Genomic DNA, 13946 nt, shown 5'->3' on the forward strand with positions numbered 1-13946 from the left:
CAGAGAGCCGCAGCCGCACAGCCAATCGGGTGACAGCCCCGTTTGGCTTTAAATTTGACGCGGCAGCTGGGCGTTGCGTGCCGAGCATCGCGCGCCGAAGGTGCGCGACAAAGGGGCAGGCCCCTTTGTCTGCCCCTTCGTGCAGCCCCGAAGTGCAGCCACAGCTGCTTTCCTAGCTGCTTTCACCCTACCCACCACAGCTTTCGTCTCAGATCGCCATCCAAGCAATATCCTCAATCATCACAGACATTAACCACCTCAAACAACCCAGCGAATCACTCACTCAGACGTCCTACTTCCGAACACCATCCAGCACTCAATGTAAATGAGAAAGCACGCAAAGGATCTTCAAAGGCCAGAGTTGCCCCATCAATCTGCACCAGCCACTAACACGCCATACGCCCCAGTTTTGAAGCCACGTCCAACTGACGCCGGGGAGGCGAGCCCTAGCACCTTTGCGCCTTAACACCACCACAAGCAACTACACTACAACGGAGGCATCTAATGTAAGCTTCGCCACCAAACCATCCTAGCCGATCCTACTCAACAACACCTGTCACAATTAAGAACAAGGATCACTATAACAGCTCTACAACCTGCGAAAGACTCCACTCCCCCCCAACAATCTCGTCAATATACTTATTTAACCCACCGGTCTCTAACTTTCCACTCTGAATTTTCTACTTCCCGTTACCCAGCCTCCACCACCTTTTGTAGCAAACTGCATAAGCTGTATTTTTACCCCACTTGTGCTGCAGTGACTCCCTACCTTCCTCGCTACATAACCCCCTGTACTAAATCACACATGTGTCTATTCACCATACCCAGGCGTCACTGCCCTGCACTATGCAAACCCCACTCAACACACCTTCACCCTTCGAACCAACGCAAATCCCTAGTCCCCATCATGATATCTCCACTCACTCAATTCTTGGGCCTAACAACAATAGCTATCACCCTTTTCAACTCGCAATCCATTCAAAAAAAAGGCCACATACTATTTGACCTGCTCACTGAAACCAACCCCGACATATGTGCAGTCACGGAAACATGGCTAAAAAACACAGACCATGTCTTCCTAAATCAGCTTCCAACAAAAACCTACGACATCCTATCTGTACCAAGGCCAAAGAAGAGAGGTGGAGGTCTACTCCTTGCAGCCAAGAAAAGCCTCAGCCTCAACCTTCTACCTCTACAATCCCCCCCCAAATTAGAAATAGCACTTTTTAAATCCAAATCACTACAGATCTGCCTCGTCTATGCCCCCCCAGGCATAATTGATCACGACCCTTCCCCCATTATTGAATATCTCACTCACAACCTCAAAACCTAACTCCCCACAATCATATTAGGAGATTTCAATCTCCACGTAGACACCTATCCTACCAACTCAGCCTGCGAAGTCCTGCAGGATACTCTCAAAGCCCTAGGTTTTAGTCTGATCATCAATGAACCCACACCCAAAGCAGGTCACACACTTGACCTCATTTTTGTTAATTCACATCTTTCTATACTTAACCCACCTGTAATCACCCCAGTACCATGGTCCGACCACTCCCTAATCAATGTCAGTCTCACGTCCAACACCCCAACTCCCTCCCCGCATAATCACAGCAAGACCATCTCTTTCCACAAACCTTGTAACACAGAAGATATCGCTCTAGCATTTGACAAAACAACCAACAATCTTGACCTTAAAGGCCCTGACACAGCATTGCTTTCCTGGAACAATCTCACCACCACCATTGCTAATGAGCTATGCCCTATCATCCACAAGGAAATTCCCCTTACACAAAGTGAAAAAAGAAAACCATGGTACACGAAGGATTTAAAGATGATCAAAAACGACCTACAATCCAAAGAACGTGCATGACGTAAACAACCATCAGCTACTCTCAAAGCCACATACATCAATGCCTCACATACCTACCGACAAGCCATCACCCAAGCCAAACGGGACTACTACGCCAAAAAAGTCCATGCCTATCAATTCAACGCAAACGCACTTTTCACTTTTGTCACAGACCTCACTAACCCCGCTACCACCCCTCTTTACGAGGACAATTCGAGTAACAGATGCCAGGAACTAGCAGCTTTCTTCAAGAATAAAATTGACAACATCCTCACTCGCTTCCCACCAAGCCCTCCCCTATATCACCGCCATGCATTGACAACAAGAGGAAACTCAGAAACTTCGACCCCATAACAAATGCCGAAATTGAAACTATTCTAAAGAAGATGAAACCAGCATCCCACTTCCTAGATACCATTCCCTCAAAAACTTTCCTCGCTATCCCATCCACCATTGCAAAATTCATTGCTGAACTCATCAACTGCTCCATCACTCATGGTAACATCCCAGACCCACTCAAACTTGCTATAGTAAGACCCCTCCTTAAAAAACCAAACCTTGACCCATCAGACCTATCTAACTACAAACCCATTTCCAACCTGCCTTTCATCTCGAAAGTTTTGGAAAGAGTCATTAACAAACAACTCTCCGATTTCCTAGAAGACTACAACATTCTCCACCCCTCACAATTTGGATTCCGTAAAGCCCACAATACAGAAACCCTACTACTATCAATGACAGATACCATCCTCAAAGGTATGGACCATGGAACCTCATACTTGCTCGCCCTCCTAGATATCTTGGCAGCGTTCGACACTGTCAATCATCAAATCCTAATGACCTGCCTGGCTGAAATAGGTATTGCTGACACCGCACTTTCATGGTTCTCCTCTTATCTTAACCACAGAGAATACGTAGTAAAAATTGACAGACAACAATCCTCACACATCCCAATCTCACAAGGTGTCCCCCAAGGTTCATCTTTATCATCAATCCTATATAATATATACCTCTTACCCCTCTGCCAATTACTATCTGACTTAGGCCTCAAATGTTTCCTTTACGCAGATGATGTGCAGATTCTTATCCCAATCCAAAAATCCATTGAAGAATCCATGCATTTCTGGGAATCTTGCCTCACCTCAATAACATCAATGCTATCCAACCTACACCTAGCTCTAAACTCAGCAAAAACAGAACTACTCATCATTTCCACCCATCTTGACTGCTCTCCACACAACCCACCATAGAACACAACTGCTCCACATTACAAATTACAGGCTGTTAGAGACCTGGGCGTCCTTATCGACCATCAACTAAACTTTAAACCTTACATCAAATCCCTCATAAAGGGAGGCTTCTACAAATTAAATGTCCTCAGGAAACTCAAACCTCTGCTCCACACCAACGACTTCCGAACTGTAGTCCAGACTTCTATGCTTTCGAAACTGGACTATTGCAATGCCCTCCTACTCGGCCTCCCTGCTATCACAATCAAGCCACTCCAGATCCTCCAAAACTCCATGGCCAGAATCATAACAAACACCCGCAAAACAGAACACATTACTCCAATTTTAAAAGACCTGCACTGGCTGCCTATCCCCTTCCGCTCACAATACAAAACACTGACCATTCTTCACTGCTCATTATACAAACCCAATCACACCTGGCTGGAAGAAATGCCTCGCTTCCACACTTCCAACCGCCCCACAAGAAGTGCTCATGCAGGTACCCTACACATTCCTTCCCTGAAGACTGCGCATCTCTCCCTCACCAGAGAAAGGGCCTTCTCCATAGCTAGCACCTACCTCTGGAACTCCCTCCCCCCTCCCTCCGGATAGAACCGTCACTCAACAAATTTAAAAAAGGAGTCAAAACATGGCTCTTTAAGCAGGCATACCCCGACTCAATTACTACGTAGACCTCTCCTAATTGGACCTTTCTAAGACTTTCCACTGCCAGCCCTCCCCCCTCCTCCCCTCTCCTCCTGTGCCCCACACCTCCTCCGCTCTTCCCTCCCATATGTGCCCCTTACCCGCTCCCCCTGAAATTGTTCTGCATTTTTGTAACCCCTGTATTATGTATTCAATGATGAAGATAAAGTTGTTTTAGTTTGTACAAAGTTTCTCTCTTTCTTTCTACCTTTTTCCACCTTTCCTATTCAGTTCTCTTATGTTATTATATATAATCATATAATGTTTTACTTTGCTCATATTTTACCCCATTTGCTTTAACTATGATATGTTATTCTGTTAATTGTAATTCCTCCTTTTTCAGTTCAATATAAGCCGGCATGATGTGCCTTACGAATGTCGGCAAAGAAAAGCCTATAAATAAAAAAACAAATAAATAAATAAATAACTTTTTATAGTCAGGAATTCATGACCACTTCCAGAAGGCCACATCATTGGGGGCTGGCTTCTAGGTAAGAATACTTTTATCACTACCATCACACAGCAATTAACCTCTTCTTCTTGGCTTCCTCATATATATTTGGGCAGACAGCTTTGGCCCAGGAGCACTGCTCTAATCCTACCCTGTGAACAACTCTGCTGCCCAACCCAAAGGTATAGCCAACTTCTCTTCTCTGCTTTCTCCATTTCAGGTGATAGAGGATATCCACCCATAACCTGTCTCATGTTACCACTGGTTAACTGACAGGCTGCTGCAGGGCTTGCTACATCAGAGCACACCAGGGCAATTATTGAGAGAACCTTTAACCTACTCAAAATACTTTTTCGCTGTCTGGGGGATTCCTTCTCTACAACCACACTAAGGTCTGTGAGATCATTCTAGACTTCTATATGCTTTATAACCTTGTAAAGCAAAGGCCTTCAGTGGGACTAGAAGATCATCTGAATGAAAAAGAGGAGGTGAAGATGCATGATTTGAGTCAGGAGGAATTCTTGGAGATACATCACAGGAGTCAATGGCAGACTACCGAGTAAAAAAGCACTTTGATACAAATACATTTCTGAAGGTGAACATGCATTTATTTACATGCACTGAATGTGATGACAAATATAATAAATAAACTTAGTGCTTCCTAGGCCACAGGCTGTCACTGTGAAGACTGGAAGGCTCATCTGCATACTGTTCCCAGCATCCCCCAGGAAAGGACTCCAGAGGTCACAGTGAGCGATCCAGGCTACTAACTCTACAGCCCCAGCTTCCAGAGGCCCCACACCCTTTGTAGTAGAAGAGGACTGAAAGGCTCATCTGAATACTGTTCCCAGCATCCCCTGGAGCGATCCAGGCTTTGAACTCCACAGCGCCATCTTTCAGAGGCCCCGGACCATTTGCAGTTGAAGAGGACTGGAAGCGCGCACCAAATCTCAAATCTCTCCTTATTGAGAAAAGATCAGTTTAATGGCGGTTGAAAAGGATTGATAAGTACAGTTTTAGGAAATCTTAAGACTTAAAAAAAGTTTGGAGAGAGGTGAAATAGTGGGATATATTCTTTAGAGTTTGTGTGTCTGAGATAATAAGCAAGCCAGAGGCTGTTAATTCTAGTGTCTGTCTTTCCCGTCCACCTACTCCTACCTCATCTCTTGATTTATAGGCAAGAGAGAGACACTTTCTCATTAAAAATCAGTCAGGCTCTTATCTAAATCATACTATTTCACCAGCCCTTACAGAGAGTTTAATCATTCCCTTGTAGGTAACTACCAATTAGTGAATACACCTCTAAATTTAAAGGACTTTAATTCCAACTCCATAGCAGCCTAAACGTAATTAGGAACTCATCAAAATTAAGATGAAAGCAGTAGTCCAGCAGCAAGAGAGGGGTTTTCCAGTGTTTTGCATCGAGTGTCGCATGTATGATTTTTTACCCACCGGTGAGAGTTTCTATGTGTTCACCAGGTGCAAAGAGCTCCTGGGTCTCAGGGAATGAGTCAAATCTCTGGAGGCTATAGTAGCAGATCTGAAGGAGCTGAGGCAGACAGAGAGGTACATTCATGAAACCATCAGGGACATAGTAGCCAAGTCCCTAATCCAGTCTGGCTGCCCCAGTGTTGCCTTGGATCAGAAAGGTCTTGAGGTTTGAGAGAATCACCCTGGTATAGCAGGAAGTGATCCTGTAGCAAGGACCTGCTCTCCAGGTGATGCATTGTACTCTTGCACTGCGTACAATCTGCTACTGCCCAGAAGGGAAGGGATAGGTCGGCCAACATAGTTGGTGATTCAATTATTAGAAATGCAGATACCTGGGTGCCTGGTAATTTGTCTGCCTGGTGCGAAGGTGGCAGACCTCATAAATCACCTAGATCGGATTATAGACAGTGCTGGGGAGGAGCCGGCTGTTGTGGTACATGTGGGCACTAATGACATAGGAAAATGTGGGAGGGAGGTTCTGGAAGCTAAATTTAGAATTTTAGGTAGAAAGCTGAAATCCAGAACCTCCAGTGTGGCATTCTCTGAAATGTTCCCTGTTCCACATGCAGGTCTCCAGAGGCATACAGAGCTCCGGAGTCTGAAAGCATGGATGAGATGATGATGCAGGGAAGAGGGATTCAGTTTTGTAAGGAACCAGACAACCTTTTGGGGAAGAGGAGACTTCTCCATAAAGATGGGCTACACCTTAACCAGAGTGGAACCAGGCTGCTGGCACTAACTTTTATAAAGGAGATAGAGCAGCTTTTAAATCAGAACAAGATGGAAAGCCGACAGTCACTCAGCAGTGCATGGTTTGGAAGAAGGAATCCTCAAAGATACTAATGAAACAAGAAAGCTAGGGCATCCCAACAGAGAGGTTCCAATAAATGCAAAAATATTCCATGTGCCTATAAGTAAAGAATTACCTGAGCTAAGGGATGCCAATGTATCCCTATCAACTAGGGATGTGTAATCATTTTTGCCGAATTGGAAAATTTCAAAGAAATAGTCCAATTTGGCATGGGTTGGAGGACCCGAATACCGAGACAGATTTTCCCCGAACTTCGGGTAAAATTCGTTGTTCGGGTTAGCACAGGGGGGAGGGGCACATTTATTTAAAAAAAAAAAAAAAATCTTCCCCCAACCCATCCAATTTGCTTAAATATAACCCCCCCACTCTCCCAACCCTCCCCCCCCAAAAAAAAAAACTTGCCTAAAGTCCCTGGTGGGCCAGCAGAGGTCCCGAGAATGATCTCCTGCCCTTACCATGTGACGAGGGCTACCGGTGCCATTGGTCGGCCCCTGTCACATGGAAAGAGCAATGGATGGCCCACGCCATTTTCATTTTTACTGGCAGCCGATGGCCCGAGAGCAGGAGATCGCTCCTGGGACCCCCGCTGGATCACCATGGACTTTAGGCAAGTTTGGGGGGGTCGGGAGGGTGGGGGTTTATATTTAAGTAAATTGGAAGGGTTGGGGTGGGGGGGTGGGGTTTCGACAAAAATTGCTGAAAACAAAAAAAAAGACCCATTGGAAAATGAAGTTTTCCACGGGTCGGGCCGACCCGAAGCCCGACCTGACATATAAACATGATGCACATCTCTACTATCAACTGAAAAGCAGGTTGTTGATACTAACAGAAACACACTTTGAAATGTTTGTATGCCAATGCCAGAAGTCTAAGAAGTAAGATGGGAGAGTTAGAGTGGATCATTTTTGTCTCATGGCCTAGCTTTTGAGCAGAGATGGTTCCTTCTATGTTTAAATGTTTTTAATTGGTTTTTTAAATAACAACAAGTATAACAGCACTGAGGAGGGAGAGACCCTTAACCCTCTCCAGATCAAACCACCAACAAGCCTTAAGTGTCAAGATATCTCCCCCCGTCCATCCCAGTCCCACATCCCCCCTCACCCCACAGGGAATAAGACAGTGAGTTACATAGTGTCATATTACGTGATGAAATCCACGTACTGCACTTTGGAAAAGTAAACAGGTTAATCATTTACGACGAGGCTATGAGCCTGAGGCAAGAGTGTCTTAACATAGAGTTGCCACACAGTAAGAAACCTCCATCTGCTCCGAGAGGACACACGCGATGCCAAACCTTCCATAGTCATCATAGCATGCAAGCTGTTTCTCCAGGCCCAAAAGGACGGAGTGTCCGGGGATCTCCAAACTGAAAGAATCGCCTTTTTCCCCACAGGACAAGCCTTACAGAGGAGCAAGCGTGAGCCAGGATCTCGAATCCTAATCGGGGATATGCAGCCAAATAGCAGCCATAAAGGAGTAACTTGGAAATCAACGTCTAGCATATTGGCCATATAAGCCGCCACATGACGCCAAAAGCGCTGTATGGGAGCGCAGGACCAAAAAACGTGGGACAGGGTTCCCGTGGCAAGTCCACATCGGGTACAGCTTGCTGAGGAAGCTATGGTTAAACGAAAAGCCCTCTGTGGAGATATGTAAGCCAGACTGAGAAATTTAAATTGGAGCTCCTGGAAATACATATTGCTCGAGATCCTGGCTATCCGCCGAAAGCACACCTGGATGATGGATTGAGTGACCACAAAGTCTCCATCTCCATTCCAGCGGATCTCTAATGTCGAACACATGTCCACCTCGGAACTACAGCATAGTTTTTTATAATAAACTGACAAAGATGGGGCAACAAATTTTTCAAAACAGAACATCTAATCCAGAGCATGGAATACTGAGGGACTCCTATTGTCAGCAGTTAATGTATGTATATAGTGTCCTATCTATAAATAAGGGAAAGTGTGTGTGGCCTCAAACCCATAAATTGTCAAGAAGTCTTGGAAAGGTAAGAGTGTTCCTTCCTTTGTTAGCAAGTGTCCCAGAAGCTTAATGCTCCTGGACTTCCAAACCCTAAAACTAGAGGACTGAGACCCTGGGAGAAAATAAGCACACAGGACTGGGATCTTCAACAACTTGGACAGCCACCTCCACGTCTGTCGTAGCGGGCGTATCAACACTGTTTTGGTGAGAAAAGGTGAAAGGTGAGTCATGTTAGCCTGCACTACATATGTCGGAGCCACTGGAAACATCACGGCACCATCTGCGTATATCGGGGTATAAACAGGCTTGTCCATCAGCCAGTCTCTAAGAATTCTTAGGTTGCAAGCCAAATTGTACGCAGCCAAGTCTGGCACTCCTAGACCACCCCTACCCCATCTGGCTTTCAACCAAGAAAGTGGGAGTCAAGGTTTCCCTCCCCTGCAAAGAAAACACTGCAAGGCGCTCTCTATCATTCTGAGATCCTCTCGTTTTAAGAGGATGGGTATATTTTGGAGAAGGTAGAGCCATTTCGGCAAAATGTTCATTTTAAATAAATTGACGCAACCATTCAGGGAAAGAGGGAGATTGCTCCAATTGGCCAAACTGTTGATTGTCATCTGCAACTGCCTGGGAATATTAGCCTGATATATGTGTTCTGGATCTAACGGGAGACATACCCCTAAATAACAAAGATGATCTGTAGCCCATTGTAACGGAAAGGAATCTGTCCAAGTCACTGGCAGAGTAGGAGGGTAGACCAATGCAGAAGTTTTAGATTCATTTAATTTAAGCACAGAAAACACACCGAAGTCTCAGATCAAATGAAGTAAGATAGGCAATGAAGCCCGAGGTTCTGTAATAAGGACCAACAGGTCATCCACAAACGCTACACACTTAAAAATGTGCGAGCCAAATCGAACGCCTCAAATTTCATGACTCTGATGGATAGCAAGTAGGAGGGGTTCCAAATGTAGGATAAATAAAAGGGGTGCTAACGGCCAGCCCTGCCTGGTGCCCCTCGCCACTTCAAAGGGTTCCGACTGTGCGCCATTTGCTAGGATGATTGCCCTGGGATCCGAGTACAAAAGCCTCAGGGCCTGTATGAAAAAAATGTCAAAACCCATTTTATGTAAGACATCAAATAGCACCATTCTACCCTATCAAACGCCTTTTCAGCATCAAAACTTATGGTTAAGTATGGAATATCCATTTGAAGGCACATTGTCATGGCCATTAATACACGTCTGATGTTAGCAAGCGCATAGCGCTGGCGAACAAAACCAACTTGATGATCCCCCACTAGAGAGAGTAGGATGTTAGTGTGTCCGCCAATATTTTGGCCAGCAAAAGGTAAAATTAAAATTTGGGGGGGGGGGGGGGCTAGAGTAGGGCTAGAGTGGAGGAAAGGTTAGGGGAAGGGATGGGAAGGTCACAATTGTGCACCCCCTTGCGCGCGCTGACCCTTGATTTTATAACTTGTGCGCACAAGTTATAAAATCGGGTGTACATGTGTGCACGCCGGGTAGCACGCGCACATGTACGCCCATGTGCACCTTTTAAAAATCTACCCCAAAATGCATAAGTGATATTAATCATGTTTATTATGAAGTACTGGAAGGCTAGGAGGTCTGGATGAACTGGGGGAGTTCAGGCTGAAGAACCAGTAGGATCTTAATGACCTGGGTGAACTGGTGGTCTAATTGTTAAACTGCTTAATATCCTCGACATGCGCATGTTTTATAATTGGCCAATCTATGCATGTAAAATGAGACTTGCGTAAGTACTAACCTATTTCACAAGTAAAATATATGCATGTATATATTTAAAATAGGTTGGTAAAGTACGCACAATCAATCTATTGATATATATGGTTTCAATGCATTGCATGTATTTGCGCATAAGCCTTCATATGCACATATGCTGCATGGCAGCATTAGGCGTATTTTATAAAATGCACACATATCATATGCACATGTTATAAAATACTATAGTAAGAATACACACAGCCACATACACGTATATGTCGCCACATCCAGTTGTTTGAAAGTTATCCTCCCTAAGATGTGGCTCTTGGAAAGGGTTGACTACTGGCTCTAGGTGTTGTGAACTGGAAGATCTAGTCCTGGAATTTAGCCATAGCATTCTGGAACATACTTCTGACTTCCATAATGCTATTCCTTAGAAAACCTAGACTACAAGGCCCTACATGCTTTGGAATAAAGCCTGGCTGGTTCAACCCTTTCAGAAAATATGGAGCAAGTTGGGAACTCAACTCTTGAATGCCCAGCTATCTCTATTATGCACCAAATGATATTTCAAACACATAACATTTCTATATGTAAGGGGATGGCCTTTTGTATCCCCTTAAAAGATTTCTCAGCCCCTTACTAACATCATATATGTGCCTTTAGCTGGTTTGAGTATCCTCATTAGGACAGAATTTTCTTCAATCTTATTCTGTCATCTGTTGGCTTGGTGGCCTTTTGCAGTGGAACTGCTGCTCTATCTCATTGAGTGGGGTGCATTATATGAATGCCAGTATAGGGACAGTATCTTCAAAGAGGAGGCTTAGAGGAGTGTAGAGGAAACGTTTTGTAGGTAAGAACCTATGGAAGTATAGAACAGTCATGAGGGAAAGAGGGTCTAACAAGTAGACGAGTAGTGTAAAGGGAGGTGCAGTAGATAGGTCATTCTGCCAGGGAGTGGTCACCAGACTGTGTCTGCTATAAGCTGTCCTAGACTGTACTGAGTGTGAACATGATTTTGGACATAAAGATTGTAGCAAATTTTCATCTACTTGAGGGGTGCAGGGTGGAAGTGATACCTGTCGCAAAGACCTGTCTAATGTTGCACATCTGGAGGTGACAGGAAAGTGGGGTGTTGTAGTTTCGGTGTGTTTACAAATACTGAGGCAGCATGATACAGGAAGGATTCCTGGTTAGACATTTAGGGGCGGATTTTAAAAGGCCTGCTCGCAGGGCCCTCACGCGCCGGCACGCCTATTTTGCATAGGCCGCAGTGCGCATAAAGCCCCGGGACGCGCGTAAGTCCCTGGGCTTTAGAAAAGGGGCGGGAGGGGGCATGTCCGGGGGCGTTCCTGAAACGACGCGGAATTTCGGGGGCATGCCGCGGAGTTTCAGGGGCGGGCCCGGGGGCGTGGTGCCGGCCTGGGGGCGTGGTCGAGGCCTCCAGACCAGCCCCCAGGACTGGAGGACGGAGCGGGGCTGCCGGCCGGCGCGCGCAAAGTTACGCCTGCTTTCAGCAGGCGTAACTTTGCCGACAAAGGTAAGGGGGGGTTTAGATAGGGCCGGGGGGGGGGGGGGGTGGGTTAGGTAGGGAAAGGGAGGGGAAGGTGGGGGGAGTGTGAAGGAAAGTTCCCTCCGAGGCCACTCCGAAATCAGAACGGCCTCGGAGGGAACGGAGGCAGGCTGCGCGGCTCGGTGCGCGCAGGCTGCCGATTTTGCACAGCCTTGCGCGCGCCAACCCCAGATTTTATAAGATACGCGCGGCTACGCGCGTATCTTATAAAATCCAGCGTACTTTTGTTCGCGCCTGCTGCACGAACAAAAGTACGCACTCACATATCCTTTGAAGATCTACCTCTAAGTTTCAAGTCATCTATAAATAAAGCTTTTACCATACTATAGGAGTACAGAGCATTTCTTTGACAAGTTTGACTAAAGCGCTGGAATAGTCTCAGTGCTTACAAGTGCATTATGGCTAAAACAATACTCAGCTTTTCACCCTGTCCAGAAAACATGGGAGGTCAGGAAACCTAGGGCAGGGTTTCCCAATTCTCTCCTGGAGGCACTCCTATCCAGTTGGGTTTTCAGGATTGCTACAATGAATATCCATGAGAGAGATTTGTGTACACTAGGTCTCCAATGTATGCAAAATCATGAATATTTATACAATTATCTTTAAAATGCTACTGGTTAGGTATGTCTCGAAGAGAGGGTTGGAAACACTGGTCTAGGGTACATTCTGGCCTTCCCAGGATCTTCACTGGACAAGGACTTGTATATAAAAATATAATACAAAAATATAATACATGGAAAAGTAGCCTGCCTCCAATGCACAGGTATTGGAGGCTGGCTACTTTTCCATGGGCCACCCTGTATAATACATATAATAAATCATCCCATAAATACCCTTTATCTGATTTTCCTATATATAATGCTCACCTTGCTGATGCAAAGGTTGGGTGGTGTCCAGTTGGCCAAATCTTCCTACAGCTGCATCCAAAATGGTGGTCAGTAGCAACTGTTCAACTGTGGTGAAGCTGACATAGCTGGAAGGGCCCCTCTGCTCTCATCTTGGTTTGCTTCCGTTTGACGAGACTTTGAAAGTCCTGCCACTTATTGCACAGGCCTTTCACAGTGTGCTTATTATGAAAGACTACAATCATCCTATGGTGGAACTTATCCTATATCATCTCTTTCCTAGACTGGGGTCCATACAGGAAATGATGGTGTTAGGAATGGCTGCGGTGGCCTGCAACTGGGGCCAGGTGTCATGGCCGCCAGCCGCAGTGGGTCGCAACCCGGGTCGGGCCGGCAGCCATGGCAATAATTACTTACTCCAATGTCGGGCTTTTCTGAAGGTTCGGCGGGGGCAGGCAGCCTTCCCCCTTGCTTCCTCATTGCTGCTGCCACGGCCAAGCCTGGCCACGTGGTTCCTTTCAGTCAGGCTGGCTCCTCCCCCTCTGCCTCTGCTAAGAACAGCACCGGTAAGGACAAAGGTAGAGATGGCCTGGGGTGTTGTCCAAATATAATCTGGAACGGAGACGTCCCCGTTGAGGAGCAGACATGTGAGTTATGAGAGAACTCAGCCCACGAGAGATGCGATGCTCAATCATCCTGGCGAGAGTTGACGTACATCCAAAGAAACTGTTTTAATGTACGATTTGTACGTTCCGCCTGTCCATTTGCCTGTGGATGGATGTAGTCCAGGGAAATATTAAATTTCTTACAGACTGAGCCAGTAATGGGCCGTGAATTGAGGGTTCAAGGGTCCACTTCTCAACAGCCTATATATGTTTTGTTTTTAATAAGAATTTGTCTTTTCTTCTTTCTTTATTTTAAATATCTTTTTCTTTCAGTTATTTGTTTCCTAACTTCTTGGTTTATTCCCACTGAATGTACCTTATTACTTTGTTTTATTGACATGCATACTTGTTAGCACCTATATAAAATATTTTTAAATATATTCCTATTCTGTCTCTTTGCCAATAAATTCTTGATTCCATTTTAAGAGGACCAAAAGTTTAGCATACCTTGATGTTGGCCATCTTAAAAATTTAATATTTTGCTTCTATATTTTGCCTCTGCTTTTTTTCTCACAACAAAATGTATCATGATGTTATCACTGTTCCCTAGATGTTTTATGTTGTGCAAAGACATTCATGATCCTTGCCTGGTT

General features: G+C 45.4%; 1 protein-coding gene across 2 annotated transcripts in view; it reads left to right on the forward strand.

Annotated features, from left to right (window-relative positions):
- The window catches only part of LOC115088124 (cytochrome P450 2K6-like), a 110470-nt gene that overhangs the window by 4151 nt on the left and 92373 nt on the right, over nt 1-13946 (forward strand). The window lies entirely within an intron of this gene.

Source organism: Rhinatrema bivittatum, chromosome 3, assembly GCF_901001135.1.
Source record: "Rhinatrema bivittatum chromosome 3, aRhiBiv1.1, whole genome shotgun sequence".
NCBI lineage: Eukaryota > Metazoa > Chordata > Amphibia > Gymnophiona > Rhinatrematidae > Rhinatrema > Rhinatrema bivittatum.